Genomic DNA, 10,604 nt, shown 5'->3' on the forward strand with positions numbered 1-10,604 from the left:
GTTATGCTTTATTCAGTGTATTATCATGTGTAAATTTTTATGTTTTCCTTGGCTCCGCTGAACTGATTATGCCCTAACAAAGATATGACGGGTCACTCAAATTATTTGGATTGGAGCATCAACTTCATCTGAGCATAATGGAGCTGAATTTGTTTACAATAAAAGGGCTCTGATTGGCTGTAAGACTATCCAGTTGCGTGCAGAGGTATTTTCCTCTCCATGTTGATTGTACGCTCCAAAATGAAACCAAAACGGTGCGTTACGAGACTCATTCTCTGATAAGAATTGAGTCTGGCTCCACCAGGCAACTTTTTTTCCGGTCTGCCACGTTTCTACAGTGAACCAGAATAGATAAGCCGGACACTGGCCATGTAACCTCTAGATGCCACTAAATCTTCCAAACTCAACCTTGAACGCACAGTTCACCTGCCCACATGTAGTGACCCATCTGGGCAGTGTATTCTCAGAGGCAAACATGGACAAACCATTTCTTACTTAAAGATGTCTGACGACATTTAAAGGTGAAAGCACGTTGCTGACCATGCATGAAGGACAAAGAGTACCATCTGGCAAATAATTATTCAAAGCATACTTACTTCTTGAATCCTGTCGACCAGATGTCTATCAACTGCAACTCTCGCAATATTCACAATGATGATTAGTTGCTCGAAAATACTGTGGACTTACGACTCCTTTTCAAGGTTTGTCCAGTTATCCAGAGAGCTCCCCTTTGGCTTTGCTGGATTTAAGGCATATGTTGTACTCTGCACAGACTTGTGATCCGTCTGTCTGCTCAGAATGTGAAAAGACTGCTTTGCTCTGTTTAGAAAACATGAACTAGATCCATTCTGCGACCCCTCCGGTTCAGGCTCATGTCCTTCCTTTGTCCGAGAACAGATAACTATCTCCTACTTCTTACTGACATGGTTAACCGTTTGAAAATCACCTCTTGCCCTGTGGATGTTTTGCCTTCTCATTATTTAAAAGCAGCAGTGGCTCAGGTCCTGAATGTCATTATCGATAGCTCATTTTCCTCTGAATGAGTGTGTGAGTATTTTAAGCACCAGGGTGCTCGTACACCTTTAAAAAAGTCTTGACCAGCAGCTTCACATCAGTTACAGATCCAACTCTACCCACTTTCTTGTTCACGTTTAAAGAAGCATGTGGAAGTCACATAAGACATTCATTATTACACAGGATACGATGTTACAATCCCGGGTGCCAAGATCCGGGGCAAAACACATGTAGAAGCCCAGTCCAACTAAAAAAACGACCAGCAGGCTAGCAGTCAGCTAGCAGCTAGCAACCAACAAGAAGACACCATCTAACTAGCCTAGCTAACAGCAGTAGGACCACTTAATCCCACCCCCCAGTGTGAGTGGGAAATGCCAGCATTTCAACCACCCTGACAGTAGGGGGGGCTTTGGTAAGAAGTAATGTGATATGTGACCACATTTCAACCAGCTAACTAGCCTAGCCAACAACAGTAGACAGTGTGCGGCACATCATTGGGGTTTTCAATTGGGGACCTCCCTTCACTGTAGAGCAGGGCGACACTGGGAATGTTGGTACTGATCCGATATCAAGTACATATAGGACTGGTATCGTCGATACCGATAGTGATACCGATACTTTTTCTTGAAATGTCACGATCATTAAATAACTTCTTAATTTTGCCTTTAGTTAGTTGATTATGATTATAATAAAATACAGGACAAGTATTTAGACAAGCTGTTTTCCCTTAACTAATTACAATATAAAATATTTAACAGTATAAATTTGAAATAATTCCCCTTTTACTACACAGTTGTTTTAGTGTCATTGGGGCAAAATAAGAAAAAATAACAATGTAACAAAAATATAAATATAACAACAACAGTGGAAAAGGAAGTCAGTAACAGTAGTCAGTTGAGCAAAATAAGTAAACAAAAGCAACAATTTAATAATAAAAATAAAAATTCCTCAGAGAAGGAAATTTTGGCTCATTAATTTTCCACCACAGAAGTAGGTCTGCATCCCGACTAGTTGCCTTCTCTTCCGAGTATCGACGCATTTCATAACATAATGGCAGCTGTGCGATGCTGCTGTGATGCTATAAGACTTGAGGGTCAAACTCTGTCCATATCACACCTTTTACTGCAGGTGGGGATGGAGAAGCTCCAACATTATTTAAATTTAATTATTAATGTTCTCACGTACTCTCCCTGACGATGCTTTTCAGTTTTAGTCCAAATTATCTCCGCAAAACGTAATGATATGAAAAGAAATCAAGAGACGGATAAAGCTTAAAGGGAAGAATATTAACAAAAATGGGATTTTAATTACAAACATCTTGGTTGACAAATGCCCCTGTTTTCTGGGTATTGAGTATGAAAGAATTATTTGTACGATCCATGGACACGTTTCAGGTTTTACAGTATTTTTATCCCACAAGTCTCACTAAGACAACACAAAGAGATCTTTCAAAAGTGACCCGTTAATCGTCCATTAATCTTAAAAGAAGTTCAAACAATTAAATCAATTGTGACAGCCTGGAACGCTTAGAAATTCCTCCACGCCTTCGTGACAACCTGCTAAGACTTTTTTTTCATTTACATTCAGCGTGTCAGTCTTCAATAAATCTCCCCCAGCTTGTTCAAAACTCTGCTGCCAGACTTCTAACAAAGACCAAACGCTCTGCTCGCATCAGTCGAGATTTATCCTCATTACAGAGTCGGACCGAGATATTTATTTATTTATTTATTTTCTAAATATATTTGAAATACCTGCAAGGTGTTACATGGTACGTCCATGGAGAGGAATGTTAAACTGGTAAAAGCATTTTAACTTCCACCATGATTTCCCTCAACTCACTGAGATATGTTTTTGCTTCTTTTATGTGAGCCTTTACTTTTGAAAATTCTCATTCCATAGTACATCAATGAATGTTTTTTTTTTATATTATTTTTATTTTAAGTCTTGTATAAAATTTCAGCTTTAGCTAATGCATACACTCAGTAACTCATAAGCAAAGGATTGAGACATTATGTAAGAGTATAAATGAGAAATCCCAACCCGCAAACCTCTCGGTCCTGAAGAATCGACTTTAATGTTCCTTCAGCTCAAAACGCGTGGCAAAAAAAATCTTGCTCAATATTCTTGAGGCCGAGGGGAATTACACATCAATGCAAACGCGTTAGTTATATAAATGGCATCATTTTCAGTGAAAGGGTCTTTTTGCCAAAGCAGGTCCAGGTCAGGGTTAACTCAGCATGCAGATGGAAATTTAAAGGCCAAAGTATCCTTTGCAGAAACACATCATTCAGCACAGACGTTACCATTCAGATAATTGTTTCTTTTTTGTAATTTTCAGGTCCGTTTTCGAAAGACAGGGCAAGGAATCTGACCAGGGTGCAGATAAAACTGAAAACAGAAATTCACTGAGCTGACTGAGGACAGCTCCTGAGGCCGAGAACAGAGTTAACACTGTACTCTGTTTTAGGCCTCAGGTTTGTATTTCCTTGATGATCATGATCATTCCTCCTGGTTTATTTTATTCTGACACTTACATTGAGCACTTATCACATGTGAGAATCCTATCTGGGTACTGAACCTGCACCAACGCATTATAGCTGTGTCAATATGCAGCCTTACAGGAAGGAGACAGATTTATCCAGAAAGCAGATTTAGGGCTAAACGGCGATTTCACAAGTAGGAGGCTTGCTTCATTCACTGGAATGTTTTCTCCAGATAGCCTTGCATCGCCGTTTAGGAGATTCGTTTTTCTGATGCTCCTTTTAAGCGAACCCACACTCAAGCACCGAATGGGTCCAGTTTGACAAAACGCTGCCAACGTTAGACGAGGTCAGAACAGTCATCATCCCCGAGCTGCACCACACGAAGGGACGTCCCATTAATTTGGACGGTGTTTAGAAAAGCGAGGAGGAGGAGGAAAGAGTTATGAGAGCCGGAGGAATGGAATGAGGGAGGAGAAGAGATGTGCAGTTGTCCAGGAAGCAACAGGGAGGGATAATGTGTCTGAAACTGAGAAAAACCTGAAGGAAACGATAGAAGATGTGAAGACGATGAGGAGCAGACAAAGGCTATTATGATAATACACTGTTGCCGTTAAGTTGAAATAATTTTGTTTTCAGACACATTACTCTTTTTATTGCTATTTAGAGACACCAGTAATCACTTTTGGCCAGGTATAATGATTATATACTCAGTGCCAGTTACCAAGGTGAAATGAATTCTTGCCTAACTTTTATTTTGGTGCTGTAAAAGGCAAAACGTTTCCTGTGTTGTCCTATTCCTACTTAAAGTCCGTATGCAGTAAGTCCACGTTTTCAGAATTGGCTGTGTAATTTTCAACTAAATTTGAGGCAGAAGTTCCCTAGGCTACGCCTCGTCCAACGAAACTGGCAATACGCTAAAGAGTGCTCTCACTCCGACTGGATGGACACAATCAAGCTAACATTTTTAATTTCCGTGGTCTGTAGAATCCTCAAACGTTGTCGAGAGGGGTGTCATTTGAGGCCACTGAAACCTCCAGGACTAAGCCCCAGCCGCTACTTAATCTGTGTTACAGAAATTGGAAGATTACAGCGAGCCGCCTCCGTTGCTTGTGGAGAAGACACCACGGAATCAATGCTTCCCGCCAAACTGTAAAATACAGGAATTAGCCCGGGATCTGACCACAGAGTGGGACGCCCTGCCCGTTGATGAGTATGTCAAGACAGCGGTTTGCGTTCACCTGTTGCGAAATGCACAACTGAATTGTGCAATCGTTTTCATAGCTATTTTTTTGAACCTACGAGGCTATTGATTTGGTTGCAGATCTTCTTAGAAAGCCATTTTCACGGCCGACTTTGAAGGAAGGAAGCAGGATATGGTGAGGAAAGGCCGCCTAATCCCAGAGCTAGCTAGCCCGACCTAGCTGGGGAAAGGGCGTGTCCATCAATTTCAGGTTGGTAACTATGAGAGATAACCTTGGCTGACATTATAATTCATTTGGCTGACAAAAATGAATTATATTGTTTATATCTTTTATGTCCATTTTTGCCATTTTACTGGGTCAACATCGATGCTTCTGCTGGATTTGACATATGTGGCTCTGGTGCGTGAGAGAAGACTCTGAATTATGAGTTTTTGTTTTAGTAACAGCGTTCATCTCACTATATGAGATAGAGTCTAAGTTGCTTTTTTATGCGTATCTGAATGTTGTTGATGATTTCTGCAGCAGTGGCATCATTACCATCTTTTTAAGAGGTGTTTTGAATAAGGTCGCAATGCATTGAAGGCCTAGGTGGAAAAGGCTCAGCTCGCTGCTGCCTTCTACAGAAACGAATCTGCTTTACTTGTTCTTGGCTGTCTGACAAATATAAGTCCAATATTCGTGACCCTTTTATTTGACTGCTTAGTCGAATGTCTCACTCTTTATATGTTCCTTTATGTTCAGTAGCTAATTCCTTGTCCTTTGTCAACTATTTAATGCCTGACAAATTACGTTCTGGTGACAAAACTGCAAAAAGATCATGACGACAGTCGACGAAAAACAGGTTTGCAAAGTGGCTAGAGGTTATTCTTTGTGGATTTGCCACTACAAGCTTAGCATATTTCACATTGTACGCAGTTATTTCAGGCTACAGGTTTTAGAGAAAGAGAGCGGCTTTAAAAACAGCAATCCGGCTCCTATCTTGAACCATGACGGCAAGGGAGGAGATTGCTCGTTTATCAGAAACGTATTACCACCCCTGTAGAGATGGTTGCCATTTGTTTTCACTCGATTTTGTTTACCTTTCACAATAATAGAGAAAGACCTGTCTGGGAAATACTGTGTTTACCTGCTTTTTCAGTCACCAGCACACAAAGGACACACCAAAGGAAGAAAAACACCACCAGAGGAAGCAGGGATAAAATCTGAATGCACTCACAATCAGCCCCTAATACCAACATTTAATTGAGGCGTGTTTAAGGGTAACATGCGCTTGTTTGTGTCTTTGCTATTCCTTTGTGATATCGTGGACTCGCTCACCCCGGGCAGCACCTTAAAAACCACTCATTTGCTGTGTTTTGAAACCTGACATTTCATTGCCTGGCCCCACAGCCACCACTCCCTTTGTGTCCGTCCGTCTGTCCGTGTGTCTGTCGCCGTGAACGCAGGAGGCAGAAGACAGTCATAGAGGCCTTCAAAGACATCTGAGTAATTTCACCTCCAGAAAACCCACCAAAGTGTTCTTTCCCTCCCTCCTCTCGTAATATATTTCTCTCAGTCTGTCTCTTCATCTCCTCTGCCTTTGTATTTCTGCTGTCTTTCATGGCCTCTCTCTTTTTCTCTCTACATGTCTGTCTCACTCCCCTTCTCCCTTTGCTACCTTTTCCTCTCTCGCCCTCTCTCTTCTGTAACTCAGGTACACCTGGCTGGCTGCTGAGGGCTGACACTTTAAAGACATCGGCTTCAGCTTCTGCTGCTAGTGGAATATCAATATCTGCTGCGCGCACACACACACAGACACACACAGACACACACACATTCACAACCCTCCCTCCCACACATGTAGCAGCATATAACGCACATAACGGCTTACGAAAATCCACAAACACCTCTCCACCGTCCACACAGCGCCCACTAACCCACACAGTGTGGCTGGCTCTATCAGAGCAGACATAAAGGCAGGTTTGCACACACCGGCAAGGACTGAATGACCGCCACGCCAACGAGACAGGAACCTTGGGAGAGCTACGGTGGAGGGCACAATAAGTAAACACAAAGCATTTGCCCTTCCACATCCTGCACTTTTTGTTTCCTTTTCAAATAACATGTCCTGCATGTGTTGCTTGCGTCAGAAGAATTTTAAGTAGCTAACTATAAGCCCGCTAAGACCTCATCCCTGCTGGTGTGTGCATGTACAGAAGCACACTTGCACACTTACTTGACACAACCCCCCTGCTCTCTCTTTCCCTCGTTGTCTCTATAGGCTACTTCTCAAACCTCGCTCTCGCCTCCCGCACTCTTTGTTCATTTATGTGTGGACGTCTTTCCATCAAAGCCAGATTACTGCTCTCACTGTTGCTTCAAATGGATCGCTATGCACTTGGGAGTAATATCCCAAGGCAGACGGACTCGAGAGGCTACCGCATGATTCCCAGTGTCTGTTTAAGTAGAGCCTGTCTATGTCAAATAGCAAATGGGCGCTTTATGTTTCACACAGCAAATGCGTGCTGGAAACCGTTGCAGGATGTCTCAGAGGATTAATAGCCCCGATGTTTGTCTCTGTTTTCGCAGAAAAGTGGCTCGTCCTATAAATAACCAAACAAAATAAGGAAACAACTCTCAGCTCACCAGTTCGTGCATCTATTGTGTTGACTTACAGTGAGTTCGTAGAAGTCACAGGGGGACGGGGGCCGGTGTTTGAAATTTGCATAACGTTGGCCTGACACCTAGTGGATACAATAATGGTCTGAGTGCACTGAAAGGAGCAAGATACAGAAAATTAGCTTGTATTTCAAATCTGTATTATCTTTTTTTTTTTTTTTTTTTTAACCTAATTCTTACAGGGGATTCTGCTGGAATGTGAGTTTGCTTTTACAAGGCTGCTGTCCGCCCTACGAATTAATTAATGATGTAATACTCCATCTGCACCTTGAGCATTTCATTAGGTCATAAATGTTATCTTCAGTTTATTTAAGTCATTTAATACTCATCAGGAGCAGAGATCATGTTCAGTTCAGTTGTTGCTAAACTGTTTGTGTGTATGTGTGTGTCAGGCTGCATCCTGCTGGGGATGGCTGCTGCCATCAAAGAGTGTTATTGCTATGGGGTGTCTGGTCTAGGTGGGTGGTATGTCTAAGTACCATCCGCACGAATGCCAGGTCCAAAAGTTTCCCAGCAGAACGCTGAATTGTCACAAGATGCTCAATGTTATTTACTTCTCCTGTCAGCGGTCATAATGTTGTGGCTGATTGGTGTAATGTTAAAGTGAGAATCTGCATGACTTTTTATTCTTATTACTGTAGTTTCCATTGTGAGGAACAGGATCCGCCATTCCATGCACTGGATTAAAAATGACATACAAATACTCCAGAGATAAGAAATTAATAAGACCAGAAGCCATGCATGCATATACTGCACATGCACATGCACATGCACATGCACATGCACATGCACATGCACATGCACATCCACATGCACATGCACATGACTGTCTAATTGATGTATCATTTTTAACTTTGGGGCATTCATGTTTGAATTTGCGTTAACCATACAAAGCTTTTGACATTGTATAGCTCAAATAACGATGGTTGACAATGTGACCGTCGTGAAACATTTAATGCAAAAGTCAGAGGCGCGAGCCCCAGTTACCTTGCTAGCTGTGTTTGACTCTGCTGTGGAAGTACGTCTCAGCAAGCTTAGTCAAGCACAGAATCAGTCCCCGAGCACCGGGGCAAGCATCCTAAACAGACATGACAGAGTGACAATCCAGTGTACTTCCGCTCAAGCTTGAAATTCATTACAGAAGAGGAAGGCAGAGATTTTGGGAGGAAACTTAGATTTGAGTCAAACTGAACAGACAGCTGGTCTTTTGTAATTTTAGGGCACGGTGATGTGCTGATGGACACTATAATCTCAAAATACACGGTTTGTCTGCAGGAAACCTCTTCTTTTTTTTTAACTCTTCCACGGACTAATGCAAAGGGTCTCATTGGCTCCCACATTGATTTAATAAAAAAGGCCTTAATTGAGCAAACACAGAGGAAAGAGGATCATTATCTGGGCTTGCATAAGGATCACCACTCTCCTATCACTGTATTTATCGCGAGCGGTCTGGGACCTCTTCAGCCCAGACAGAACCTTTTAAGAAATTTCAGTACTACTCGCATTTTTGTATTGTAAATAATAAAATAAAATGAGCAACATGTGCAAAGCAAAATATTGCACCCCGCGCTGACTAGCGTGCAGTCGAACAAAGTCAAGAAAACAGACTGAGCTGCCAATGCAGCTTTCAAGCCGTCTTTTATTTGACCAAGGAGAATTGTCTGCCCTTCACACACACACTCACTCACACTAACACAAACACAATACTAATCAGCGGGATCTAAATCCCCAGGGTACAAGCTCTATTAGAGCATGTGCTTATGAGAAGATAATCATTTGGTGATATGAAGACACAGGGGCGGGCGGTGGGTGGCCGCCGCCGCCGCCTCGCCGTTGTATGAAAATGCTGCGCTGCAAAGAGCGAGCCAAAGCCTTAACTTTTAATATAACTTGTTGCCTACAGGCAGACTTTAATGAGTCCTTTTTGTCAAGGTGAAGGAACAGAGATAGCAGACAATGTGCTTAACTATAAAGGATGCAATCACAGCGCTGAATATGAGAGTGGGGGTGATAAAAATGACACCGCAGTCTTCTGGGCAAACAAGTTTCAGCTTTCGCCCTTGACCGTAGAGATCGATGAGACAATTTTAATGTCAGTACCATGCAAAAAGGCAGGATATTAAATGTTGACATTTTGTTGCATGATACAGTGAGCATTGTCCTGCAGGTATGAATAACAATTTACTTACTAACGATAAAGCTGATGCCTTTATTGTGTGTGTGTGTTTTTTCTTTAATAAACTTCTGACCACACACACTAAAAGTCAAAGATATGCAGGAGTTAATTAGATCAGATTTTCATAATGAAGCGGTTGAGTTTTTACTGACATGGCCGCTAGAGGTCGCTGTCTAGTTGTAGCAGGTGTGAATCTGGTGTCAACACATTGGATTATTATGATTTCAGTTTATTGTATCACATTTATAGTTTTATTCTAGGTTGGTGCGTGGTAGGTTTTTTTGTTTTTTTAATAAATGTGCAAATTATGCATTTGTTTTAACGACGGACGAGGTGTCTGTGATTGTGTCTGACGCAGCCCACAAACGACACAAGCACAAGCTGTCCATGAGGACGGACAGCAGCAGCACCAAGGGCTTACGGTCTAAGCTGGTGATTTTGTTATACGGTGCACACGGAAGTGCACTCAAGAGGTCATGCTACCTCAAGCAGCTATTTATGTCTGATTTGCAGAGATCTGTAAACAAGCCCCGGCACAAGGATAACAAGTCACATCGGTATCGGCGGTGACTGGAAACCTTTTAGTCTTGTTGTTGTTCTTGTGCTCGCATTTAAGAAAACAGCCCGGCAAGCTTTGATTCCTCTCCAGCTTTTAGGAACGGGCAACAATCACATTGTGGGATGTACCCCATAAAAGCCGGTGCTGCGGTGAATAGGTTCGATCTGTTTCAGGGATCATGAAACAAATCAGATGGAAATGAGCTTAGAGAATACGCACACAAAAAAAAACAGGAAATGCAAGCATCTGTGCAAAATGCACAATTAGGATGTTTCTCTATGCTTGAAGATGACCAGCCTTTGTAACAGTGAAGTCAAATATGCCATCTAATTTCATCTCCGTTAAGCTTTGTCCTCATGTGAATCTGAAACTTTCTCTTAACTTGTGTTGTCAATAAAATTGAGATTTTGTTCTTCTTAGTTTATTTTTCTTGAAAAGGTGTTTTTGTTGCTTCTACAGTAACATAATCCTGTTTTTATGCCTCTGTGTTTTCCACCGGCTGGCAGCGTGAG

Source organism: Mugil cephalus, chromosome 11, assembly GCF_022458985.1.
Source record: "Mugil cephalus isolate CIBA_MC_2020 chromosome 11, CIBA_Mcephalus_1.1, whole genome shotgun sequence".
Taxonomy (NCBI): Eukaryota; Metazoa; Chordata; class Actinopteri; order Mugiliformes; family Mugilidae; genus Mugil; species Mugil cephalus.